We start from the raw sequence: 26752 nt of genomic DNA, 5'->3' as shown, positions 1-26752 counted from the left end.
CCACCCAGAGGACCATGTGTTAAGCTGCTAAGATTGTGAGGTTTGTTTTTGCAGCAAAGCCTACCTTATCTTCACTAACACAGCACAAATTTCTGGATTAGTCAGATTATGCTAGGTTTAACCAAGGGAACAAATTAACCCTGAAAGCTATGTGGTTTAGCACAACAAAGGTTTGTTTCTTACTTGTGGTATGTGATAGCTAATCCTTATAGAAGACTGCCAATGAGTCTTACATCCTGATAGTGACACCCTGGTATTGCCACCTCCCACTGTGTCTCTAGCACTGATCCCGGGACTCACTTTAACCAAGAAAATGTAGCAGAAGTGAAACTATGGTGGTTCCCAGCCTAAACCTTAGGAAATCCTGACAGCCTCTGCATTTGAAGTCACTCAAGATATGAAATGTCTGACCATCCTATTGCCAAGAGAGGCCATGCACAGATGTCTAGAGAATGAGATTCCATGTGGAGGAGTACTGAGGTGCCAGACCTGATTAAAGAAGTCATCTTTAGCTCAATCCCAGTCAAGCTTTCCAAGGATTCCAGCATCAGCCACCATTTGACTAAAACCTCACGAAAGCCTCGGTGAGAAGACCAGAACTGCCCAGTGGAGCCCAGCTAATTGACAGATACAACAATGCATTGTTTTAAGCCATTCTGTATGGGATGGTTTGTTGAACAGCAGTTACTAACTCAAGTATGGTATAAGGGCTGGACTCCACACATTCATGGAACCACATTGACCCAGGTTCCACCATCTTATATCCGCACCATTGGAAGCTCATGACCTCCTTTATTGTAGTGGCAAGGGAAGAGAGGACTGAGGGTTGCATACCAACTTTTAAATGCTTCTGCCTCTTTTCCTAGTCCATTGGCCAATGAGAAATGTGAGGGAGTAAGTGGAGATTCAGTGAGCATGAAATGTCTCTGCCACAGAACCTGCAACCTAAAATTTGTCTTTTTCCACACTAGTATTGTAACAAGGTGTATTCAAGAACCATCTGACTAGCTTTCCAAAAATTGTAAATAATGGTGTGTAGGACTGGCACATATAGTTCACAAGAGCCCACTGAACATATCTCCTCCCAATTCTGTATTATTTAATATATGGTATATTTTTTATTGTTGATAGATATCTCCCATTTTCTTCCATCCAATTCTGTATTCTGTGATGCCATGTTGACAGTATAAAATCAGCCATGGTAGAAATATTTACACCACAGACATTGGCAAATGCTGCCAGTTAGGGCTCTCCTTGCCCTCTCATATCCCCCTCTCCCCAACCTGAGCTGGTTGTTAACTATTTACCAGACTGCTAGTTCTACAGGACCCAATAGCTATTATTAAGGTTGACCCTATATTCATGCCTATTCATTTATTATTATTGGTAGAATTTTTTAAACTCCATCAATGGTCTTATCTTTCTATTCCATATTTCAAATAACAGGGTGAACCTATAAATTGAAGATGTTTACACAATCCTGAGTAAACTTCATTAATTGAACAAATGACAATTTGAAGTTTTCTATATGGAATCAGAATGTGCATATTTTCATAATTAAGTTCATTTTACTACTGTATTGAACATGTTGCTATGGAGTATAGAACATACCTATTTTCAGCCCGCATCAGCAAGGACTTCATCATTCCATTAATTACTGCATCTAATAACACTATCTTAGCTACTTATTTATTTTGAAAGCTTCAGCATCTTTTAGGCTTGAGAGTTTTTGGACTAAACCTTTCCTTTTAAGCCTTGCTGAAAGAGTTAATTCAGCTTCCTGTTCCAGTTCACAGCTCTTCCTCTCCTAGCCTTTCTCCTCCACACATGCACAGTCAAGAGATAGGCCATCAATAAGGTGCAAGCTTCTATTATGGGATATGAAGCAATAACATTTTAAATAGCACCTTGGAGGCCTGAAGGAGTGAATACATCTTTCAGTAGTGCCTACTTTACAGCTGTGGAGTATTTTGGACCCTGAAATCCTGGATCACTATTTATTAAAAATACAAGAAGGGTCAAGTTGGAGGGGAAAACCTCATTCACCAAGCAAAAAAAGGACATGCTTACAAATGACATTTGAAAACAAGATGACCAGGAACCTTTCACTACAGAAAGGGATTTGAATTCATCTATACCTCATTATATGATAAAGTTTAAATATAAGATGGATCTGGAATCAAGGAGACAAGTCATCTTTTAAAAATGCTGTTTCCTGGGGAGAACCCAGTGAGGCCACCTGTGGGTAAATTTGATGTTCGTTAATTCAGAGAAGGAAGAGAGAGAAAGAATTCTTATTGTACCCACCAACCAGGATATTTTCCATCACAAGACCGATAATTTTCTGGGAACTCTGATTTTCAAGTTTTATGAATTACTCCATGTGTCAATCAGGTTTTATATATAAGTATAACCAATTCAATTGTCTATAAATGTCCACACTGATATACATTCCAGCCACATGTTCTTCTCACAATGTGGTGACAATCCTTCATTGACAGGTGGGGTCCCCTTGAACATGGGTGGATTGTTGTAACTGCTTCCACAAATAGGATGAGGTGGATATCACCGTGCATGACATTGGAGGCTAGGTCATAAAAGGGAGATATGGCTTCCACCTGGCCCTCTCTCTTTGAGACCTGTGCCTTTGGAGCCCTCCAGGTAAAAGTCCATCTACTCTTGAAGCCACCGTGATGAAGAGAGCACAAAGTGACAGAAAGATTTCCATGTAATTCCAACTCTGCCAGCCCAGGTATTACGTACGTGTGAGTGAGAGTTCAGGCCATTTCAGCCCCTGGCCTTCAAACTGCCTCAAGTTAGAGCAGAAATAAACTATCCATGTTAAGCCCTGCTCAATATGCAGATTTGTAAGCAAAATAAGTGTTCTTATTTTAAGCCACTAAATTATGGAGTGATATGTGATAGCCATTGTAGCTAGAATAGTGAGTAACAGAAGCCCTTCAAGCTAGCATTATCAAAATAATAGAGGTTAGAGTATAAAAGGTTGAAGCATATCTAATGGCGCCCCAGATGAAGAGGCAAACCTGGGTCTCATGATGGGTTGCACAAGAAAAAATTAGAATTCCAGCAGAAACCAATTAGCTCTTTTGCTCCAGTGTCATCTTTTTTTTCTCCTTCTGTCTTCTTCTCTAATCTCTTACTTCACAGTCCTCATCTCTGTCAGCACATCTATTTCATGTCTCTGCAGTCAGAGTTTATATGTCTTGGTTTAAGAGGCCAGCCCACACTAGTAGCACCCTTTCATTCTAGTGAGTCAGATGTGTGCTTCTGGTCAAGTCAATCAATGTGGGGAAAGAGCCACCTTGTACCAACATGGTGCTACTCCCACCCTCAACTTCCCCTTAGAATTCTTAGAAGATGGGCTCAGAGGCTTCTAAACAATATGTCTAATGTAATTCTTGAATGTTAGAACACACTTGGGATGTTTTTATCTGTACCCTACCATAGATTGCCGCCCCCTTTAATTTGCTTGTCATTTTGTTTACAAATATGATTAGACTAGAGGCCCAGTGCATGAAATTTGTGCACTGGGGGTGACCACCAGGGGGGGCAGCTCCTGCATTGAGCCAACTGGTGGTCAGTGCACATCATAGTGACCGGTTGTTCTGCCATTCAGTTGATTTGCATGTTAGCCTTTTATTATATAGGATAAGTGTATACTAACCTCATCCCTATTCCCATTCCATCCTCACAATTATTTCAGAGGTTGGTTCTGGACTCTCTACAACAAGGGAGTGGGTTTTTATTTCATTTTTGCTTTTTGAGGTCTATCCTATAATGTGAACTTGACTCCTTACTTTAACTGTCTTTTAGCTGTTAGGGTCTCTGAGTAACTGTGCTGACTAGAGATCACAGTGACACTTGGGGACACAAGATTCTGGAGAAACTTTAATAATTTTCTCACTGTTAAAAATTCCCCTTTGCTAACTAATCTGTTGTGTTACAAATCAGGATAAAAGTTACCCCTGGGGGAGGGAGAGACTGGATGGAGGCCGTTAGGTACTGGTAATGCTGTGTTTCTTGTTCTGGGAGGTGGATACATGAGTTTCTAGTTTGTGAAAGTTCATGAAGCTGTACACATGCTATCATGCTATGTACAATGTACATTTTTCTGCATGTATGTTATCCTTCAAAATGCTTCAAAATATTTCATTAATTTTAAGACATTGTTCAAACTAGCCTCACTATATGTTATTGATCAATCTGTGGATATATATACAGGGGTAGGGCAAAAGTAGGTTTAGAGTTGTGAGTATGTGAAGCAGAGTTCATTCTTGTATTATTATTTATTAATTATATTATTTTCAATATGAGCAACTGTAAACCTACTTTTGCCCAACACTGTATGTATGTGATTAAATGATACAAATAGTACCATCTGTAAACAAATACATGTTTCTTAGGGAGCAAACTCCATTAAAACATTTCTTCAGGATGCTATGTAGATATATCTCTCATAGAAAATACTCAATATGAGGGGCAGTGGAGTGGTAAATGGCGCAAGTCAGACTGTCCAGGCTCCAATCCTACCATACATACCTTTATGACTCTGGGGAAGTTGTTCAACCTCACTTCTCTAGCTGTAAAATAGAAATATTAAAAATGCCTATGAAGGGGGTGAAGATGGATCAATAGGCAACACATGGAGGATTTTTAGGGCAATGAAACTACTCTGTATGATACTATAATGGTGGACACACGCCATTATACATTTGTCTAAACCCATAGAATTACACCACCAAGAGGGAACCCTAATGCAAACTATGGATTGTGGGTGACTATATGACAGTGTAGTTTATCAGTTGTAATATATGGAACACTCTGGTGGGAGGTATCGAAATATGGGAGGCTGTGCATGTGTGGGGGGAAGGGGTATATGCAAAATCTCTGTACCTTCACCTCAATTTTGCTGTGAACCTAAGAGTGCTCTAAAATTAGAGTCCTTAAAAAAAAAAAGAAAACTGCCCTAACCGGTTTGGCTCAGTGGATAGAGCGTTGGCCTCAAAGTTCCCAGGTTCGATTCCGGTCAAGGGCATCTACCTCGGTTGCGGGCACATCCCCAGTGAGAGATGTGCAGGAGGCAGCTGATCGATGTTTCTCTCTCATCGATGTTTCTAACTCTCTATCCTTCTCCCTCTCTGTAAAAAAGCAATAAAATATATTTTTTTAAAAAAACTACCTCATACGAATGTTGCGAGAATTAAAAAGAAATAATGCATATAAAGTACCTGGAACAGGACCTGGCCCATAATAAACACTTAATGTTATGTTATTAGACTATCCAAGTAAAGGAGAAAGCATCTCTGTTCTACCTTTTACTATTCCATCTACTCTAACTCAACAGAACCCACTGCAGTTCAGCACACACTGTTGAACATCTCTATGTGCCAGGTACAGGCAGAGCAGGTACTTACTTCTGGCTGTTCGACGCCCCCACTGCAGAGACCTTGGGAGGATTTCTATGCAGGCAGCTTCCCTGAAAGGTTCTGTGGTGCATTTCTTCCATCGTTCATTTCTGGTGCTGTTGGAAGTTTTACACATTTCAATCCTGAGCCAGTGGGAATAGGGCAGACCCTCCAGCTGGGTTCCCCTAAGAGGAATCTGGCAAGGTAGGAAGGAGAAGCAGATGGAGTTGCTGCTGTGCTGGATTTTGCTGTGGCAGTTGTATTCTGTTTTGTATCACCGCAGCACCAGTGGGCTTTACCTACCTAGAAACACCCCGTGTAGCCATTTGTAACACCAGTATTATGTTAAGGAAGCATGAGGAGGTGGGACAACAGAAAATGACTATTAGAACTTCAGTCCCAAGCAGCACTCTAAACAATGAGGTGCCTTTAGAACCATCCAAGCTGAACAGTTGTTGGAGGTCATTTGTAACCAAGCGATCTGCAGTGGACAGGAGCACAAATGATCAGTTGCCTCCTTCAGAATACACAGTCACCGTCGTCTCTAGTACCTCCTGCTTTAGAGCTCACATCTGGCTCTGCAGCGACAAATAGCTGAGAACCCACAGAAACAGAATTGCTGAGAAATGTAAGGAAAATATTGCTTCTATTTAGGCAAGGCTGGCTCACTAACAACTGTGAAAAACAAAAATGAAAACAAAACAGAAACCCCAAACCTTGAAGCAGTGTTTTCTCATTTATTTCCTAGCTTCCATCCTGAATGAGCAGCTTCCTGAGACCACTTTGAGCTATGTTCCTCTTCCCTTTCAGATACAGAATTGGGTGCTTGCAGCTTGTTTCTCTCCTGCCCTCTCCCAGGAAGGCACACAGCTACTGAAGGGGGAAGAGCTGAGGGAAAGAAGGGCTGCAGCTCAGCAGTGAGTGGTGGAGTCACCACCCCTTTTCCAGCTTAGGTAGCCCCGCGCACTGCAGCGTTGGTGTGTGGAGGGTGAGGAATCTTACTTGCTTGCTTATTTATAGGTAGGATCATCGAGTGCTTAAGGGCATGGGCCATTGCCAAAATATTTGAGCTTAAATCCTGGCTCAGTACTTACCTTGTAGTTTAACCTTCTGTGCCTCAGCTTTACAATCTGTGAAATAGGAATGATACTATCCACCTTCTGGAGTTGTGGTGAGATTAAATGAGTTAATATCTATAAAACACTTAAAATGGGACCTAACCCGGCCAGTGTTGTTCAATGGTTGTGCATTGACCTATGAACCAGGAGGTCACGGTTTGATTCCTGGTCAGGGCACTTGCCTGGGTTGTGGGCTCAATCCCCAGTAGGGGACGTGCAGGGGGCAGCCAATCAATGATTCTCTCTCATCATTGATGTTTCTATCTTTCTCTCTCCCCCTCTCCCTTCCTCTCTCTGAAATCAATAAAAACATAAACAACAACAACAAAAATGAGGCCCTAACACATATTAACCATCCAATAAATGTTAGCTTATTATTATCACCTTAGAATATTACCAAGTCATAATTATGATACCACATCATTATATTACTAGAGGCCCGTTGCAGGAAGATTCCTACAAGAATAGGGCTTCCTCGAGCCTATTCCTGCAAGAATAGGGCTTCCTGCAGCCAGAGTGAAGCAGAGAAGGGAGCGAAGCCTGCCAAGACAGGCTTCGCTCCCTTCTCCGCTGCCTCGCTCCATCACGTCTCGGCTGCCTCGCTTGCTCCCTTCTCCGCTGCTTCGCTCCCTTCTGCAGTGCTTGGCTTCCTTCTACTCTGTCTTCAGTCTTCACTCCTCACCTGCATATGCAAATTAACTGCCATCTTTGTTGAGTTAATTTGCACACTCGCTCCTGATTGGCTGGTGGGCATAGCGGAGGGATGGTCAATTTGCATATTTCTCTTTTATTAGTGTAGATACTGTCCTCCAGTTGCTAACCATGAAACCACCATACAGGCAAAAATTAGCCAATCTTTTTGCTATGTTGTTACGAGATCTGAGATGAAACACCTTCAGTTGACTAAAGTCAGTGATGACAAAAATGAGGTTCCAGGCTTCTATTTTTGCCAGTAATCCTATTTCTAGAAATACCTTCTTCATGAATTTTCATAGATGCAGGGACAAGGTGCAGAGATGCTCACGGCATCATTATTTACATGATGAAAAATTGGACACCGCCTATGGGTACAATAATCTGTGATTAAATAAGTTAGGGCACAGTAATATGCACTACAGATATTATGCAGCCACTAAGAGGATGATTAGAAGACTTTCTAATGACCAGGAAATGCTGGTGAAATGAACGGTAAGTATAAAAGCAGGCTTCAAAATTGTGTGTACACCAGGATCCTATAGTTTGGCAACTATGTACACACATTTGCAGAGAAAACAAACTCTATGGAAATGTATTGAGATGATAACAGTGGGGGTGAAGGCCTTCATGCATGATTTTTATTTACATGTCTTTATATTTTTTGTGTTCCATGTTTTTACACATGGAAACAAATTATCTATATTTGGGGAAAACATTAAGTCATGAAACCAAAATATTTACTGAACAATCTTTCAGAAGACACACAGTGGACTAACAGGAACTGAACCCATGTTTCCTAAACTCCTAATTTTTGTTAATCCCAAACAATGACACATAACAGAGACAGGTGTTACCACTCTTCTATTTATCTTAGCTTTGGAAGAAAAAGCCATGAGAAATCTCAGAGAGAGAGAGAGAGAGAGAGAGAGAGAGAGAGAGAGAGAGAGAGAGAGCAAGGACCTCTTAAGGTCTTAGGATACAATCTGGCATTGACTAATCCAACCATTTGTTTTCACAACATTGGGCAGAAACATCTTTGGCCCACAGCAAAATAGAAGAGAGCTCTTTAGGAAGAATTTATTTTTTTTTTAAATTATGTGGTTAAAAGAAAAAAGAAGAATACTAATACAAACAAGATATCACAAAAGTCCAAATAGAGAAGTAACAGGGTTCCCAAATTCCCATGCCCCTGCCACAGAACCTTGTTAATAAACCTCCTGTTGTGCCTCCTACACCTAAGGAAAAATTACTACTAAGTCTGAAAGGGCCAGGAAACCATCGGAGAATAACAGTTTAAATGGCAGGCCACCTAATGCTGTGCGGGCCGGGCACCATCCCCATTCATCTGAGTGCTCAGGGGGAGCGGGGGGCCTTGCAAGAGCTGTGTGTTGGCCTCGAGGCAAGGTGAATAAAATTAGGGTTATTTATGATTCAGGAGTGATTTAATAATATTTTTCAAGAACCTGAAGGATTTATGTGGAGGAACTGCTGTTTTAGTAACTAAATTCTTTTGGACGGACTCCAAGACAAACCAAACTTGTCTGGCTTCCACCCTAGGCCCCTCCACCTCTTCCAGTTTCTCTTGGCAAATATCTGTTCTACTTACTGGAGAGCGACGGTCAAGGAGATGACCTTCCTGGCTGCTTTATCTACCCTCATCTCCACCTCAAAATATTTCTCAGCTTCTCTCTTTGTTCACATCTCAAAGGAAGAATCAAGAGGGGAGACAAGTAACCTTTATTGAATGCCTTCTACAAGCCAGAAACTGGCAGACACATTACCTCATTGAATTCCCACAAACACCTTGTGAGGTAGGCATCATTATTCCTATTTTGCTTGTTTAAGGGGGTAGAGGACATTTATTCCTTTAGCAGCTGGTAGGAGAATTCCTCCTGGGGACAGAACTGTCTTTGTGGGAAATGCCTTGATCATTGGGCATTTGGGCTCTGTTGGTGGTAGGAGTTGGGGAGCTAAGGGGAAATGTGTGGAGAATGGGAGGGGAAGGTATTGTGGCCTCCTCACTCAGAAAGAAGAGACACAGAGGCAAGACGTGAGCAGGAGGTTTAGAAACAGGCTGTGTGGGGCACAACATGACCCAATCTCGAAAGTGTAACTCTTTCAACTCTCCAATAAATTTACTAAACTCATTAAATGCTTACTGAAAGAGAATTTTCTGAATGGGCTTGTTGGCACAGGGTGAAACAGAAGCCCCACGTGTTTCACCAGAGATGGTGACAGGTGGTCCCATAAGGAAATGAATGTTTCCCACACTTGACATCTGGGTTACATAAGGGATGGGGAGAGAGGACTGAGGCTCAGAGAAGTTAAGTAACTTTACTAAGATCATACAGCAGTGATATGATCAATATATGACAGAATTGAACCCAGGGCTGTTTATCTCCCATGTTCATTGTTTTTTCTGTCTTCCACATACTGCACAAACAAGAACACATTTTCCTCTCGAAGGCCAACTTTTCCAGTAGTGCGCTCCATCCAGTCGTCGTGATAGTAGTGACTATTTATTGAGTGCCTACTATATGCCAGGCATTGTTGTACCCGTTAGTTCCATCAGTCCTTCCAACATCCCTATGTATTTGAGAGTATAATTATGTAGATTTTAGAGTATGGGAACTGTTTCGTAGAGAAGTTAGGACACTACTAGCTCAAGGTCCTACTGCTATAAGCGGTGAAACCAGTGTTTGAACCAGACTGTTGTGTTTTCTCATCTCATCCCTCCCCACCTTCTTCAGGAATGATTCCTCTAATTAAGCCATTTAATTAACACCTTCTCTCCCTGCAGCACCATAGACTGAACCCTGAGATGGGGCCTGATGGGGTTTGTGGAGGTCATGCAATGCTAAACATAGAAGATGCTCTGGTGGGCTCTGGTCAAAGTCACTGTCCCAGCTGAGACTAATGGTGTAAGTCGGAGGGTTGGCAAACCTTTTCTCTAAGGGGCCAGACAGTAAATGTTTTCAGCTTTATGGCCATATGCTCTCTGATACCCATTCTTAACTCTGCTGTTGTAACATGAAAGCAAACATATATGAAAATGAATGAGCACAGCTGTGTTCCAATAAGACTTTATTTATGGACACTAAAATTTTAATTTCATATAATTTTTACATGTCACAAAATATGATTTTTTTTCATTCCTCCCCCCTCCCCCCAATTATTTAAAAGTTGAAAGCCAGTCTTGTGTGAGAGGCACCTAAACCAGAAGGCAGGCTGGATTTGGCCCATAGGTCACAGCTTGCTGACCCCTGGTTTTCCTGAACCCTCCTTCCTTTCAGGGTCTACATCCAGCAGGACCTGTGTCAGGCTGAACAGCCTCTAGGCTAGGCTTTGACACCTCCTTTCTCTTGCCTATAAAACCACATGGTTTCAGTTCTGAGCCTGTTCTGTTCCTCGCTGTCTCACTAGGAGCTCTCTTCCAATCCTACACCTTCTCCTGGGGAACCAGAGGAAAAGCAGTTGCATGCTGTCCCAGAAAGAGGCAACTGTAAAATAAGACAAAACTGCGATCACTTAGATGACCTGGGGAAGCTAGGCCCCAGGACAGGTTAAAGGCTATGACAAGGCGTGAGAATGATATGCTTCAAATACACAGACTGGACATCCTAGAAGGATATCTCCAGGAAGGGTGGAGAATACATTGCTAAGAATCTGAGTCCAAGGAATGAGCCCTGGAGCCCAAAATATAAATGCCTTTCTCATCCAGGAGAACAAGGCCAGAGGACAGGTGAAGGGCAGGAATACAACTCAGCCCAGGGTCAGAGGACAGCTTAGGTTCAGACCCAGAGAAAAGACTAAAATGCACTAAGTAACAACTGAGGATAATAATAGCTGCTAACATATTAACCATCGCTATGTTCCGGGCACTATGGGATGGGTCCTTTGCATGTTATTTTATTTAACCCCTTCAACACTCTGGTAAAACATGCATTTAAAAAAATCTCCTTGCATTTATTTAAACATAAAGCAAAACAAATATTCAGATACCAGGCTAGATGCCGAAGATAGGCAAGTAAGCAAAAACACATCTTATACCTGACTTCATGGAGCTCATAATCTAGTACAGGAATCGGTACATTTTTTTTCTGTCAAAGGACAGATAGTAAATGTTTTAGGTTTTGTGGGCCATAAAGCCTCTGCTATATCTACTCAACTTTGATTAACTTTGTACTAACAAAAGTGGACATCTATAATAATAAAAGCGTAATATGCATCGGGCCTCTAGTAGATAATATGTAAGTAAGTAGATGTGGCTGTGTTCCATTAAAATTTAATTTACAAAATAGTTTGCAGGTCAAAGCTGGCTATAGCTTGCTGATTGATTCCTGGTCTAGTAGAAGAAATAAACATTATGCAAATAATTACACAAATAATCATAAAGTACTACCAAAAAGAGTTCCTCATACTTCAAAAGCCTATTATAATAGGAGGGAGTTTACCTATTCGGGGAGATCAGAGATTTCTTAGAGGAAGTAGCCATAGATATCAATGTAGTAATTACTAAGGTGATAGGAGAAGATTTGACTTTGGGTGGTGGGCACACAGTGCAATATACAGATCTTGGAACATAGAAACCCACACCTGAAACCTATATGTCATCCCAATCAATTTAATAAATAAGTATTTTTAAAATAAAAATAAATAAATGTAGTAATTACTGAAGAGGAAGGCAAGACTGTTTTATATAGAGGAATCAATATGTGCAAAGGCCCTGGGGTAGAAGAGAGCATGACAAACACAAGATTGAAAGGTTTATGTAGTTGGAGCAGAAAGAGTGAGGATCATTGGACTTAAGATGAGGCTGAAAAAGGCAGGTAGAGGACCAAGCCCTGCTGGAGAAAGTCAACATGACCCTGAAAATTGATGAAACCTAACTTCAAGTATCTGGCTTCATGGAACCATCAGCGGCTCCTACCTGAACTTTTATTAAGTGCTAACAAGGATCTACACACTCCTTAGGAATCCAGCCCCAGTTCATGGAGAGGACCTACGCCATGTGAGCAGGCAACAGTAAGACAGGGTGGTACCCATCAAGACAGAGTGGTGTGGACTTCTGCTAAAAATCAGGTTGCTACCATGATGGCAAAACACAAGTATAATGGGGAAATCCCACATAAAGAAAACTAGCTACCAGCCACGCCATCTGTCAGCACATTCCATCGCCTTTTCATAATCAAAAGGGGAAGATAGCAGTAAAAGCATATCATGTCCACAGAGAGCTGCCAGGGAAACACAAATCAAGAAGTGCATAGAAGAACTCCCAACACATTTGAGGACACACACACACACACACACACACACACACACACACACACACACACCACACCATAAAGTAGTAGGGATAATAGAGAAAACTAAATGAAACTTAGAAAATGTATAAATGGAGGTAGTTCCTCCAGAGAGAGGTTCAGGAAGATTTTTGTATCCAGCAAAAACTCAAAGAGAGATCTACAAAATTTAAAAATTGATCATTAATTTAAAAATACTCTAGATTTGGATAAAAAGTAAAATGAACAAAGCTAAAAGACATATTAGTAAGCTGAAAGATCAAGCTAAGGAATTCTTCCTAAATTAATTCCAAGCTAACCAAGTGACAGAAAGCACAAAAGAAAGGATAAGGATGAGAGACATAGCATGAACATCCAGAGGTTCCAGAGGAAGACAGCACCGATAACAAAGAGAGAGGATGGTAAATACAATAAATAAAACAAGAAAATACCTTAGAACTGAAAAAACCTTGCTGTAAGATTGAAAGAGCCTCTTTATGTACTAAGAGACTAGGCCTGGCCGGGTATCTCAGTTGGTTAGAGCATCATCCCGATACACCAAGGTTGCAGGTTCAGTCCCTGGTCAGGGCACATTCAAGACAACCAATAAATGCATAAATAAGTGGGACAACAAATCAATGTTTCTCTCTCCCTCGCTCTCAAACCAATAAATACAAATTTTTAAAAGAATTCATTTTAAAAACCAAATACAAAACTCCAACTTTAGTACATATAAAAGTAAAATATCAAAACATCAAGGAAATATTCTAAAATATAGAAGAAAACATAAAATATTTCTTATTAAATAATAAGTATTAATTTTCCTAGATGTGGTAAGAGGATTGTGGCTAGTAAAGAATTGTCTTTATTCTTTTAAAAAAGTATGTTGAAATATTAAGGGTGAAGAAAAAGAAAATAAAAAAAAGAGGTAGGTGCCAGACCATGTAAGATCACGTGAATCTTTTAGGAAATTGGGTGTCTATTTAAATATAGAAACTATAGCACAAGTAATTAAGTAACATGCTCAAGGCTGTACAGCTAGTAAAAGATGAAGCTAGAAACCCAGCTGTTACTTTCAGACTTAACTTCTATATGTTTTGTTCACTTTGATTTTGTGTTTGCCTAGTGTCTTTATAAATTTCCCTTTATGGAGTTCCAAAATCTCTCAACTAAATTAAAAGGGAAGCTTGGCCAGTGTGGCTCAGTGGTTGAGTGTCAACCCATGAACCAGGAGGTCATGGTTCGATTCTGGTCAGGGCACATGCCCAGGTTTCTGGCTTTATCCCAGTGTGGGATGTGCAGGAGGAAGCTGATCAATGATTCTCTCTCATCATTGATGTTTCTGTCTCTCTCTCTCCTTCTCCCTTCCTCTCTCTGAAATAAACTTTAAAAATATTAAAAATTAATTAAAAGGGAACTTTGTTTCCACCTAGGCCAGTGGTCGGCAAACCGCGGCTCGTGAGCCACATGCGGCTCTTTGGCTCCTTAAGTGTGGCTCTTCCACAAAATACCACGTGCGGGTGCGCAAGTACAGTGTGATTGAAACTTCGTGGCCCATGCGCAGAAGTCGATTTTCGGCTCTCAAAAGAAATTTCAATCATTGTACTGTTGATATTTGGCTCTGTTGACTAATGAGTTTGCCGACCACTGACCTAGGCTATAAGGATAGCAAGCCCTGAGATTGGCTAAAAACCAAAGTAAACCCATTAGAGGAGTTGTGATTACAGAGAAGAAAGTACAAGCATTTGGAGATAGCTATACTCTAGTTTCTTCATCTCTGAAGTCCCCTTTTATGGAGCCTTATTATTTTGTTCTTGATAACAGAAAAGTAGACAAATAAATCCCTCCCCCCCTTCAGATGCAAAAACAACAACAACACTTAACTCTAAGTCAAATAATAGTCTTCAGATTATTTTCAAAGTCCTAACAGATGCTCTGATGTTCCTTCTTGAACTAGCTCCTACCTATCCCCCTCCAGCTTTAGCATCACCACTTCATTTGCCTCTCTCCCCTTTGGGAAAATTGGATGACCTGCTATTCCATGAAAATTCCATATCCCACTTTAATTCCATATATTCCTTCTGATGAAAGAGTCCATGCCCAATCCTGATCCTTTGTCTGGATACCTTCACTTAAAAAAAAAAATAGACCTCAAAGTGAAGGTCATAACAAGAGATAAGAAAGGCCACTTCATAATACTAAAGGGATCAATACAACAAGAGGATAAAAACCTGGTAAACATATATGCACCCAATGCAGAAGCACCCAAATACATAAAAAAAAACAAAACAAAAAAAACTCCTGGGAGAGATCAACAACAATACAATCATAGTAGGGGACTTTTATACCCCACTGACATCACTGGATAAGTCCTCTTGAAAAAAAAATCAGAAAAGAAACAGCAATTCTAAATGACTTACTAGATCAGATGGACTAAATTGACATCTTCAGAACATTTTACCCCAAAGCCACAGAATTTACATTCTTCTCAAGTGCATATGGGACATTTTAAAAAATAGACCACATATTGGGTCACAGACAAAGTGTCTCCAAATTCAAGAAGATTGAAATCATATCAAGCATCTTCTCAGACCACAATGGCATAATATTAGAAATAAACTACAATAAAAAAATTCAAACACTTGGAAGCTGAATAGCATGCTATTAAACAATGATTGGGTTACCAAAGAAATCAAAGAAGAAATTTAAAACATCCTAGAAACAAATGACAATGAAAACACAACAATCCAAAATCTATGGGGCACAATCAAAGCAGTTCTGAGAGGGAAGTTTATAGCTCTACAGGTCTACCTCAAAAAACAAGAAAAAATGATAATAAATTATCTAACTCTACAACTTAAAGAATTAGAAAGAGAACAACAAGAAAAGCCCATAGTGAGCAGAATGAAGGAGATAATAAAGATTAGAGTAGAAATAAATGATATAGAGACAAAAAAAAATACAAAAGATCAATGAAACCAAGAGCTGGTTCTTTGAAAGAATAAACAAGATTGATGAACCTCTAGCCAGGCTCACCAAGAAGTGAAGAGGACACAAATAAACAAAATAAGAAATGAAAGAGACAAAATAACAACAGACTCCACAGAAATATAAAGGATTGTAAAAAAAAAAAAAAAATACTATGAACAACTCTATTCCAACAAACTAGACAATCTAGAGGAAATGGACATATTCCTAGAAAAATACAACCTTCCAAAACTCAATCTGGAAGAATCTAAAAATCTCAATAGGCTGACGATAACTATGGAGGAAATTGAAGCAGTCATCAAAAAGCTTCCAGCAAACAAAAGCCTGGGCCAGATGGCTTCACAGAGGAGTTTTATCAAACATTCAAAGAAGAACTAAAACATATCCTCCTCAGATTTTTCAAAAAAATTCAAAGGGAAAGAAAACTTCCAAGCTCATTCTATGAAGGCAGCATTACCCTATTTCAAAAACCAGATAAAGACACCACAAAGAAAGAGAATTACAGGCCAATATCCCTCATGAACATAGATGCCAAAATCCTCAACAAAATTCTAGCAAATCAGACCCAGCATTACATGAGAAAGATCATGCACCATGACCAAGTAGAATTTATCCTGGGGATGCAAGGATGGTACAATATCCGCAAATCAATAAACGTGATACATCACATAAACAAATTGAGAGATAAAAATCACAGTCATATCAGCTGATGCAGAAAAAGCATTTGACAAAATCCAACACCCGTTCTTGATAAAAATGCTCAGCAAAGTGGGAATAAAAGGGATCATACCTCAACATAATAAAAGCCATATATGACAAACCCACAGCCAACATCATACTCAATGGGCAAAAACTAAAACCATTTCACCTAAGAACAGGAACAAGACAGGGATGCCCACTTTCACCACTCCTATTCAATAGTGCTAGCAATTAGACAAGTGCTAGCCATAGCAACTAGAGAAGAAGAAATAAAAGATATCCAATTAAAAAAGAAGATGTACAACTGTCATTATTCGCAGATGACATGATACTGTATATAGAAAACACTAAAGACTCCATAAAAAAATTATTAGACTTAATAAATGAATTCGCAATGTAGCAGGATACAAAATTAACCCCCAGAAATCTATGGCATTTCTATAGACCAAAAGTGAATCCATAGAAAGAGAAATTTAAAAAACAATCCCACTTACTATTGCACCAAAAAAATTAAGATACCTAGGAATAAACTTAACTAAGGGGGTAAAAGACCTGTACTCTGAAAACTACAGGACACTGAAAAAAGATATAGAGGAAGACATAAACAGATGGAAGAACACATCGTGTTCATGGATTGGTAGAATCAACATCATTAAAATGTCCACACTACCCAAAGAAATCTACAGATTCAATGCAATCCCCAATAAAATACCAACAGCATGTTTCACAGACCTAGAAAAAAATGTCCAAAAATTCATCTGGAATAAAAAAAAGACCCCAAATAGCCACAGCAATCCTGAGAAAGAAGAACAAAGTAGGAGGGATCTCAATACCATATATCAAGCTGTATCACAAAGCCAATGTTCTCAAAATAGCTTGGTACTGGCACAAGAACAGACATATAGACCAATGGAATAGAGAACCCAGAAATCGACCCAAACCACTATGCTCAATTAATATTTGACAAAGGAGGCAAGAGCATGCAATGGAGTCAAGACAGTCTCTTCAATAAATGGTGTTGGGAAAATTCGACAGATACAAAGGATTCTTCTAAGATTTTTATGGTTTCCCGTCTTACATTTAAGTCCTTTATTCATTTCAAGTTTATTTTTGTGTATGGTGTCAGTTGGTAGTCTGCTTTAATTTTTAAAATCTCAGACCAATACAGCTCCTAGGGCAATGGAAACTAAAGAGAAAATAAACAAATGGGATTACATCAAAATTAAAAGCTTTTGCACAGCAAAAGAAACCATCAGCAAAACAAGGAAGCCCACTGCATGGGAGAACTTATTTGCCAATGTTATCACCGATAAGGGTTTAATCTCCAACATTTACAAGGAACTCATACAACTTAACAAAAGGAAGATAAACAACCCAATAAAAAAAATGGGCAACAGACCTAAATAGATACTTTTTGAAAGAAGACATAAGGAAGGCCAAGAGGCATATGAAAACATGCTCAAAGTCACTAATTATCCAAGATATGCAAATCAAAATGACAATGAGATACCATCTCATACCTGACAGAATGGCTATCATCAACAAATCAACAAATGATAGTGTCGGGGAGGATGTGGAGAAAAAGGAACCCCTGTGCACTGCTGATGGGAATGCAGACTGGTGCAGCTACTGTCGAGAAGTGTATGGAGTTTTCTCAAAAAACTAAAAATGGAACTCCCATTTGACCCAGTGATCCCACTTGTAGGAATATATCCCAAGAAACTAGAAACACCAGTCAGAAAGGATATATTCACCCCTATGTTCATAGCAGCACAAATTACAATAGCTAAGTGCCCATCAGCAGATGAGTGGATTAAAAAGCTGTGGTACATCTACACAATGGAATACTACACTGCTGTACAAAGGAAGGAACTCCTACCATTTGCAACAGCATGGATGGACCTGGAGAGCATAATGCTAAGCGAAATAAGTCAGTTGGAGAAAGATAAATATCACATTATCTCACTCATTTGTGGAAAATAATGAACAGCACAAACTGATGAACAAAAACAGATCCAGAGACAGCGAAGCATCGATCAGACTGTCAAACCTCAGAGGGACAGCAGGGGAGGGGAGGGGGGAGATCAACCAAAGGACTTGTATGCATGCATATAAGCATAACCAATGGACACATACACCAGGGGGGTGAGGGCATGAGCATATTTGAAATGTCATGTCAGAAAATGTTGGGGGGCAATGGGGGGGGGAGGACACATCTGTATACCGTAATCAATAAAGAAAATAAAATTTAAAAATAAAATGTTAGACCTGAAATGCTCCAAAATATATAAATATTATTTATTTCAGAGAGGAAGGGAGGAGAGAGGGAGAGGGAGAGGAAGAGAGAGAGAGAGAGAGAGAGAGAGAGAGAGAGAGAGAGGGAGGGAGGGAGGGAGGGAGGGAGGGAGGAAGGAAGGAAGGAAGGAAGGAAGGAAGGAAGGAAGGAAGGAAGGAAGGAAGGAAGGAAGAAAGGAAGGAAGGAAGGAAGATCAATGATGAGAGAGAATCATCGGTTGGCCGCCTCCTGCACACACCACACTGGGGATCCAGCCCAAAACCTGGGCATGTGCCCTGACCGGGAATCAAACCGTGACCTCCTGGTTCATAGGGCAATGCTCAACCACTGAGCTACACCAGCTGGACTACCTTCCTTCTTTAAGAATCAACTCAGGAATTACTCCTCAGGCTTACAGTCAGTTCTACAGGAAGCTTCTCAGGTTTCTTTCTGCCTAGCCTGAATACTGCCTTCCTGGTCTCTATTCACAAGGTTCCCTGTGTTACAAGCTAATATCCTAAAGTACTGTTTGTCATCAACCTCTCCCACTGGACTCTGACCTTGTGAACTCCATGACAGCAAAGAACTCACCTGATAGGCATTTAGCATTTTCTACGTAGAGGTTAACTTGACTCCATTTTCCATATAGAGGTTAACTTGTTTAACTTATTGTGAATGCCCTTGTTTCTGCCTCATAATTACCCTCCTATTTCTCCTTTAGAGTTCCTAGAATCAGCAGTTCTCAAAGTAGGGTCCCTAGCCCAACAGCATCAGCATCCCCTGGAAATCTGCTAGAAACGCAAATTCTCAATACTTCTTTCACATCTGTAATCAGAAAAGCCTTGGGGTCGGGGTCCAGCAATGTGTTTTTAATAAGCCCCCTAAAAGCCCCCAGGGTGGTTCTCATGTGCACTAAAGTTTGAGAACCACTGCCTTATAGGAGGTTACTGCTCATTAAAGTGTTCATTCTCTGAGGATGGTATTTGGTGATTTTCCATCTGGAGAAGAAAAAGATTGAGGAAATGACAAAGCTTTTATTAGGCTACTTCTTTAGAAAAGGAATTTTCTGACATGACATTTCAAATATGTGGCTGATTCAGAGAACTTTGAAAACAAGACTAATTTTCCTGTCGGGCTCGGGTGTGGTCTTGCCGAAGGATAGGGATTTAGACAAGATAACATCACGAGGTGCTGTCCAGTGCTCAGGTCACCTGATTCTAGGATAGTCTGTGCATTAGGAAAGAAATACAAGTGTGGGAGCGGGGCATTATTGCTCAGGGACTTTGGGCTTTCATCCCACAAGGAACTATATATATGTATATATACACCCCGCCCCCACTCCCATGTACGGTGAGTCTTTGCCAGACTATATTCATAAAAGAGATAATCAGGAGCTTTTGAGAAGGTAATCGTTTGTTTTTAGGTCATAAAAATGAATCCTTGCTTTGTTTTCAAAGGAACATGTTCTTCATGAAATCTATACAAACTGAATGACAAGTAGGTGAGGTCCAAGATTGGAAAGATAAAAACTTCGTTTGTTGATTCTTGGCCTAGAGGTGAAACAATGGGACAAAGAAGTGGCTTGTTGGGATAAGCTCTATAAAACACAATAATATTAGCCATGTAAACAGAAGAAAATAGGAGAGGCTTAATGAGATAAATTACACCAAGTCACCACACTAGGGATTAAAATACTCTGATAAAGCAAACACTAAAAGGTCCAAAAGAAAGGATAAAGGGAAGGGTGATAACTTCAGATTTAGAAAACAATGGGTCCTTCTATCTAGGGTATTGCTATCTGACAAGAAGAGCTTTCAGAGGCTGCCTAAGCCGACTGTGAGCGCCCATTAAAATCCCACTTTTCATGCACACACACTCACACACAAGTCACCCTATACTCCAACCACTGGCAGACAAAGCCAACACATTCTTTTCTTCCCTATTCTTTCCACCATCCCCCCTTAACATTTGCAAAGCAATTCACTTTGCAATATACGTCTGTGAAGGGAATAAAAGCTTTCACAGGTTTCTAACTCTATTTGCATTCCCCAGATTTGTTGGCCAGACTTACAAAGTAGGAATCCGCCACTGTTCTCAAGCTCAGAGGAAAACAGTTAATTTATCAGAGTTTAAGATTGCCTATAGAAGTTGTGTTAACAGCAACTTCTTCATAACCGTTTTTATACAAACATTGAACAACTAAAGTATATAGTGCACGGATTTGTGCTATTTAAACTAACAAAGCTACCAGGTCTTTAGCTGATATTATCTTATTTATATAGTTGTCGTTATTAAAGTGTGCATCTATAACAATGAAGAAAGAAATTTTTTTCAAAACTTAGAATGGATAAACTTTCACTGGCTCACGCTTCCATAAACTTCTTGGCAATGGTAATGAGCACAATGTTGCCAAAAGCCAGGGAGCATTTAAAAAGCAATGTAATAATAATAATAATAAAACAACAACAACAACAACAACAACCAGGCTAATAATGCCAGAACTGACAATACTACTGCTAGAGAGGCCTCTACCTGTGTTTTTCAGGAACATTCTGGGAGTTAAAACTGGGCCTGGAAGGTTTTCAAAATGTGAATAATAAAGTTCACCGAAGGAACACTTTAGGCTCTTTTTGCACTAGGCATAAAAATTCTCAACATTGACATCTACCACACACAACCAACAACACCCCACCACCACCACCACCTCTCCCCCAAACCATTTTGGCGTTTATATTCAGTCCAAAAGGAAGCTGGTAATGAGAATACTTCATTCCTAGAAAAGCATTTCCTAATTCTAGCCCATGCAATTGTGGACCTTTCAGTCCATGCTGGTTCTAATGTCTACTAATGTATCATTAGGTGAACACGCTTATGGAAAAAGTGAGGTGTGTGTCAGCATAACAGCTGACAGACTGCAAATTTTAGAGATGCCTTCCCATTTGACATCGAAGGAATTCTTATTGACTGAAATTAAAGAACAAGAAGTACCACCTTCTCCTCCCTGTTCATTATTCCTTCTTCTTCTCTCCTCCTCCAACCCTGGGAGCTCACTGCACTGTTCACAGCACAAAGATAGGCTTTGTTCTATCCTCCCAAACAGAACTTTTCCCTAAATGGCTGAAGTGGGGGAGGGAAGTAATCGTGATGTAAAAGCTGGTAGAATTGGTCTGTGTATACAGCAGCTCAACATACTTATGCTTTATAATCATGAGTTTTTGTTTTAACTTTGATCTGATTGTTTGCCTGATAGTCTTATTTTTCCTTAGTGGAAAAGGCCAAATCTAGAGGGGAAAAAAAAATCTCTTCTTTTTTTCTCACTTCCTCAGATATGAAGGTTTTGTATTTTGATATATATTTTTTGTCTTTCTAAAGTAGAAATGATTTCAAATGAAATATTTCAAATGAAGGAAGTCACATGGAAGAGGTCCTAAAGAGTCTCTCAGTAGACAGAAAATTGTTGAATTGAAAGATAATTGAGTTTGACTTCTACCACATAACAGCAACCCACAGCCATTAGGATTCTTATTTAGTCAGGCCTCATCAATTCTCACTAAACCTTACTCACAGATTTGAGACCTTGGCCATCGCTAATAAAATAGATGATGTGAAAGAAGTCTCTGGGAGGAGAGTGGAAGTTCCAGTTCAAAAATAATCCTGGCCCAGATCACATTCCTAAAAAGAGTTCAGTTAATATCTAATTGACTTCGTAATTTCTATATGCGTTTTTCAAGGTCATTCCAATGCACAATTTCATATTCAATGGGTGAGAAGGCATGACCTTCAACAAGAGCATATTTGAGACCTAATTCCATTAACGTCTTGCTGGTTAGCCACATTTTTCTTCTTATTACATTATCTAAATGGGCAACTCTGGGCAGTTAGCCACCAAAAATAACTGATGTATGTAACCTTCCCTCCCCAAATAGCATTTTTATTTCCAAAAACGTATGTGTACTAGTGTTTTTTCTTGAGTATCAAACAGCGTATGAATGGGCGTTAGTTCGTAGGGCATTCTAGGTCGGTGGCTTGGCCTTTCCCTACGATCCATTTATCCTGCCACAGAGAAACACCATCATGATGCATTTCGTGGGTCTGAGTATTGGGCTATGACAGGACACACTTTTGGAATCCTGCTGCAGTCTGATTTTCCAGGGTGCGTATTAGTAGGGGTGGCATTTCCCCTGCTTCTGGTGACCTGAGGCAGGGTCTTCATCAAGCCCCAGGCAAAAAACATGAAGAGAACCAGGTTGTCAGGGCCAGCCATTGTGTTAAGTACTATACTAAGTAATCTCAGCTAGTCTCTTGCAGTCCAGGCAACCACCTTGAGAGAAGTGTGCTATTATCCTGTTTTGATAGGTGAGGAACCTGAGGCCCAGAGAGAAGTGTTTGCCGAAGGTCATAGGTAAGAGGTAGAGGGAATTCCATTTCAGGACTCTGTCTCTGAGACTGGTGCTGTTTTTGTTATATCACTCTAAGCTCCAGATGGACCCTGGAGATAGATGAAGGATGCCAGGAGATGTGGAGGATGGGGTAGGATGCTAAGAGGGGAGAGAGGGAAAGGCAGAAATGGGACAGCAGAGGAAAGGATGACAAAATAACTATTCAGGAAATTCTCTGAAGAGCTCTGAATTCTATTGATTTGGAAGTTAGAATATAACTTCATTTAAGGCAGGGATTATGATTTATCATTGCAAAAATGTAAAGGAAAGAACGAACAATCTGTCCTAATATTATTGAGTAGACTGGTGTTGCCATTTTTTATGAATATGGTTTTAGGGTTAATGACTTTCCATAGCTGGAGGTGTTAATATTAAAATTGAAAAACTCTATAGCTGTAATAGTTCATTTTACCGGTATATGTCAAACTGACTGGGCCAAGGGATGCCCAGAGAGCTGGTAACACATTTCTGGGTGTGTCTGTGAAAGTGTTTATGGAGATTAGCGTTTGATGCAATAGACTGAGTAAAGATGGACCTCATCGATGTGGGTGGGAGTCAAATAAAAAGGAAGAGAAAGGGCTAACTCTCTTCTTGAGCTGAGGCATCAAGCACCTGGTTCTTCTGACTTCACAACACTCTGGGACTTATACCAGTGGCCCTTTGGACTCCCTTTGGACTTGGACTGAATTATACCCCTGTCTTTCCTGGTTCTGTAGCTTGCAGATGGCAGATTGTGGGACTTCGTGGCCTCCATAAGCATGTGACCAATTCCTGTGTGTGTGTGTGTGTGTGTGTGTGTGTGTGTGTGTATGTATGTGTATGTATGTATGTGTGTATGTGTGTGTATGTGTATGTATGTGTATGTATGTATGTGTGTATGTGTGTGTGTATATATACATATATATACACACACACATACACACACACATACATACACAGAGAGAGAGAGAGAGATCCTATTGGTTCTGTTTCTCTGGAGAATCCTAACTAATACAACAGCATACTTTAAAGCAATGTTTTTAAATTATGTGTTGCAATCTGTGGATGTGACCTGTGTGTGTGTATATAAAAGAGAGAGAATGGACTGAGATTTAAAAAATGTGTTTCTTAGTATGGATCATAGTCAACAATATTTGAAAGCCATTGATTTTAAGAGGGCTTTGAAAGATAGAAACAAATCCATTTACATTTAACAGGTCAAATTTTTCCAAACGTGTTATCAGTACCCAGAGTACATGTCTACTATTATCAAGATATCCCAAACCATTATTAATCACGGAACTATATATGACTCCCCTGGTTTTTGTTGTTGTTTTTAATATTTTTATTGATTTCAGAGAGGAAAGGAGAGGGCAAGATAGAAACATCAATGATGAGAGAGAATCATTGATTGGCTGCTTCATGCATGCCCCACAAGGGGGATCAAGCCTGCAACCCGGGCATGGGCCCAGACCAGGAATCGAACCGTGACCTCCTTCCTGGTTTATAGTTCGATGCTCAACCACTGAGCCACACTGGCAGGGCATATGTTTGTATTTTTAATGTTATTTTTTAAGTTGTAAATAAGTACATTCGCTTTGCTATCCTAGATGAAATTAGGACTTGCAGTTTCTCTCATTCCTGTGCTTTAGTGGGTTATTGAGTCAGTCTCTCTCTCTCTCTCTCTCTCTCTCTCGCTCGCTCTCTCTTGCTGAATTCCAATTTGGGGTATGGATTGGGTGCTGCCTGAAAGCACACAACTGAAGGTGGCTGCAATTCTTTGCTGGCAGATACAATTCTAGAGCCCTGAGGCAACTGTTAGCTCTGTTTACAGGAATATAAATTCTTAAAGTATCAACCTCACCTCAAAAGTACCAAGAGAAATCCTACCAAGCTTGTGGGCAAAACACATATAAATGTTTTCCTATTAGTGGATCAATGGGGGATGTGACCTAGTGAGAGCAGAGTGAGAAATGGCACTGTGTCGGGTAACTAAGTACTCAGCTCTGGATAGTGGCTGCCAGTGGGCTCTCTGGACTGCCAGGGTTCAAGGCCCAGCCAGCACATGTCACTCTGGGAAAGTACTAGGTCTCAGGTTTATTGTCAGTAAAACAGGGATGACAATAGTGTTAGTGTAGGTAGATTGGTATTAATAAAGGAAGGGAGCAAAGGGAATTAGACATTATTAAGCATAATCAACTCAGAAGCATAGGTTACTTCCTTGGGAAATAACAGCTTCACAAACTCCCCAGGGAACCACCTTCCATCCCCACAGATCACTGGGGGAAGGGATAGAGCAATAAAGGGGAAGTTAAGCACATGTACAATAGGAGCCAAGATGGCAACCATAGACTTCTGTCAGTCTAACCTGGGGAAAGAATGGATGGGATAGAGGGTAGACGCATCATAAGCCTGAGAAAGCTTGGGAAGTTGATTGGTTGTTTTGAAAAAGTGCATGGTCTTTCCCAATCCTGAGATAATATAACCTGAGACTAACAAAGACAAAGCCCCCTCTCCCTCTCTCTCTCTCTCTCTCTCTCTATCTCTCTCTCTCTCTCTCTGTAACACACACTCACCCAGGTCATTTGCATGTTCTCTCTCCATAGTAATCATGTGGCTCTAACAGCCATGTGTGGCCCCAGGATCATGCGGATTCTGAACATGGGCCCCAGCCGAAGGGTAGCCAGATGGGGAGGAAGGCTGGGCTGATCTAGCCTTAGCATTGCACAAAATATCTGGACACTGGCTCTATTTCTACGCCCGATGAAGGCAAGATTGGACTTTTTCCATAGCAGGACGGATGGAGATGGGACATTGGAAACCCAGGGGAACTCCTTTGATTTTGCATCTGGCACCACAAATAAATCTTATCACCAGACCTCCTCCTCCCGTATGGGTCTCCTGGAATGCTTTCCTTGGGACACCACAAGAACCCCACTTTCATCGGCAACAATATACTTGCTTATCAGAAATGATGTGAGTGTCAAATGAGGTAATACGAACAAGTAAAACACTTAGAACAGTGTCTGACACTCTAAGTGCTCAATAAACAAAGGTATGCACAAATACAGGAAATGAATAGGATGAGAATCCATAGTAAAACTTGTACAAGATAAAAAAATGTATCGTATTTTGGTAATATACACATAATATAAAATTCATAATATAATCATCTTAACCATGTTCTAAAAACATTTAAAAATTTTTTATTCATTGATTTTAGAGAGAGATAGGAAGGGAGAAGAGAGAGAGAGGAGAGAGAGAGAGAGAGACATTGATTTGTTGTTGCACTTGTTTATGCATTCATTGGTTAATTCTTGTATGTGCCCTGACCAGGGATTAAACCGGCAATGGGGATAACACTCTAACCAACTGAACTACCAGGCTAGCGCTTGACCATTTTTTAACCGCACAGTTCAGTGTCATTAAGTACATTCACATTGTTGCGGTACCACCAACTCATTCCATTTTGCAAAACTGGAACTTCACACCTATTGAGCAATAATTTTCATTCGTCCTTCTACCCACCCCCTGGCAACCTCTATTCTTTCTACCTTCTATCTATGCCTACTCTAGCTACCTCATATAAGTGGAATCACACAGTATTTACCTTTTTGTTTCTGGCTTATTTCACTTAGCATAATGTCCTCCAGGTTTGGCCATGTTGTAGCATGTGTCAGGATTTCCTTGCTTTTTAAGGCACATTGACTTATTAACCTATCAATTATTTTTTTAATTTTCAGAAATCAAACATGTAAATATGATCACATCCTCTCTCTCCAGCAGAGGCAAATAACTTCTTGAACTGCTCTCTGGAGTTACCTGAAGATACCTGTCGCCATAGAAATGC

General features: G+C 40.2%; 1 long non-coding RNA gene across 4 annotated transcripts; it reads left to right on the top strand.

The window, feature by feature from the left end:
* LOC114231657 (uncharacterized) lies at nt 1-26752 on the top strand. Of its 4 annotated transcripts, none has more exons than XR_008558390.1 (4): nt 2661-2752; nt 8798-9051; nt 10041-10161; nt 26646-26752. It is a non-coding gene; the product is annotated as an uncharacterized LOC114231657 (long non-coding RNA). The 4 variants fall into 4 exon arrangements; XR_003617637.2 differs by lacking the exon at nt 26646-26752 and adding an exon at nt 10664-10800; XR_008558389.1 differs by lacking the exons at nt 2661-2752; nt 26646-26752 and adding an exon at nt 1-40 and having other exon boundaries at nt 10041-10213.

This window comes from Eptesicus fuscus, chromosome 15 (genome assembly GCF_027574615.1).
Source record: "Eptesicus fuscus isolate TK198812 chromosome 15, DD_ASM_mEF_20220401, whole genome shotgun sequence".
NCBI lineage: Eukaryota > Metazoa > Chordata > Mammalia > Chiroptera > Vespertilionidae > Eptesicus > Eptesicus fuscus.
The sequence above is the reverse complement of the archived record's forward strand: the minus strand, read 5'-3'. Positions and strand labels throughout refer to the sequence as shown.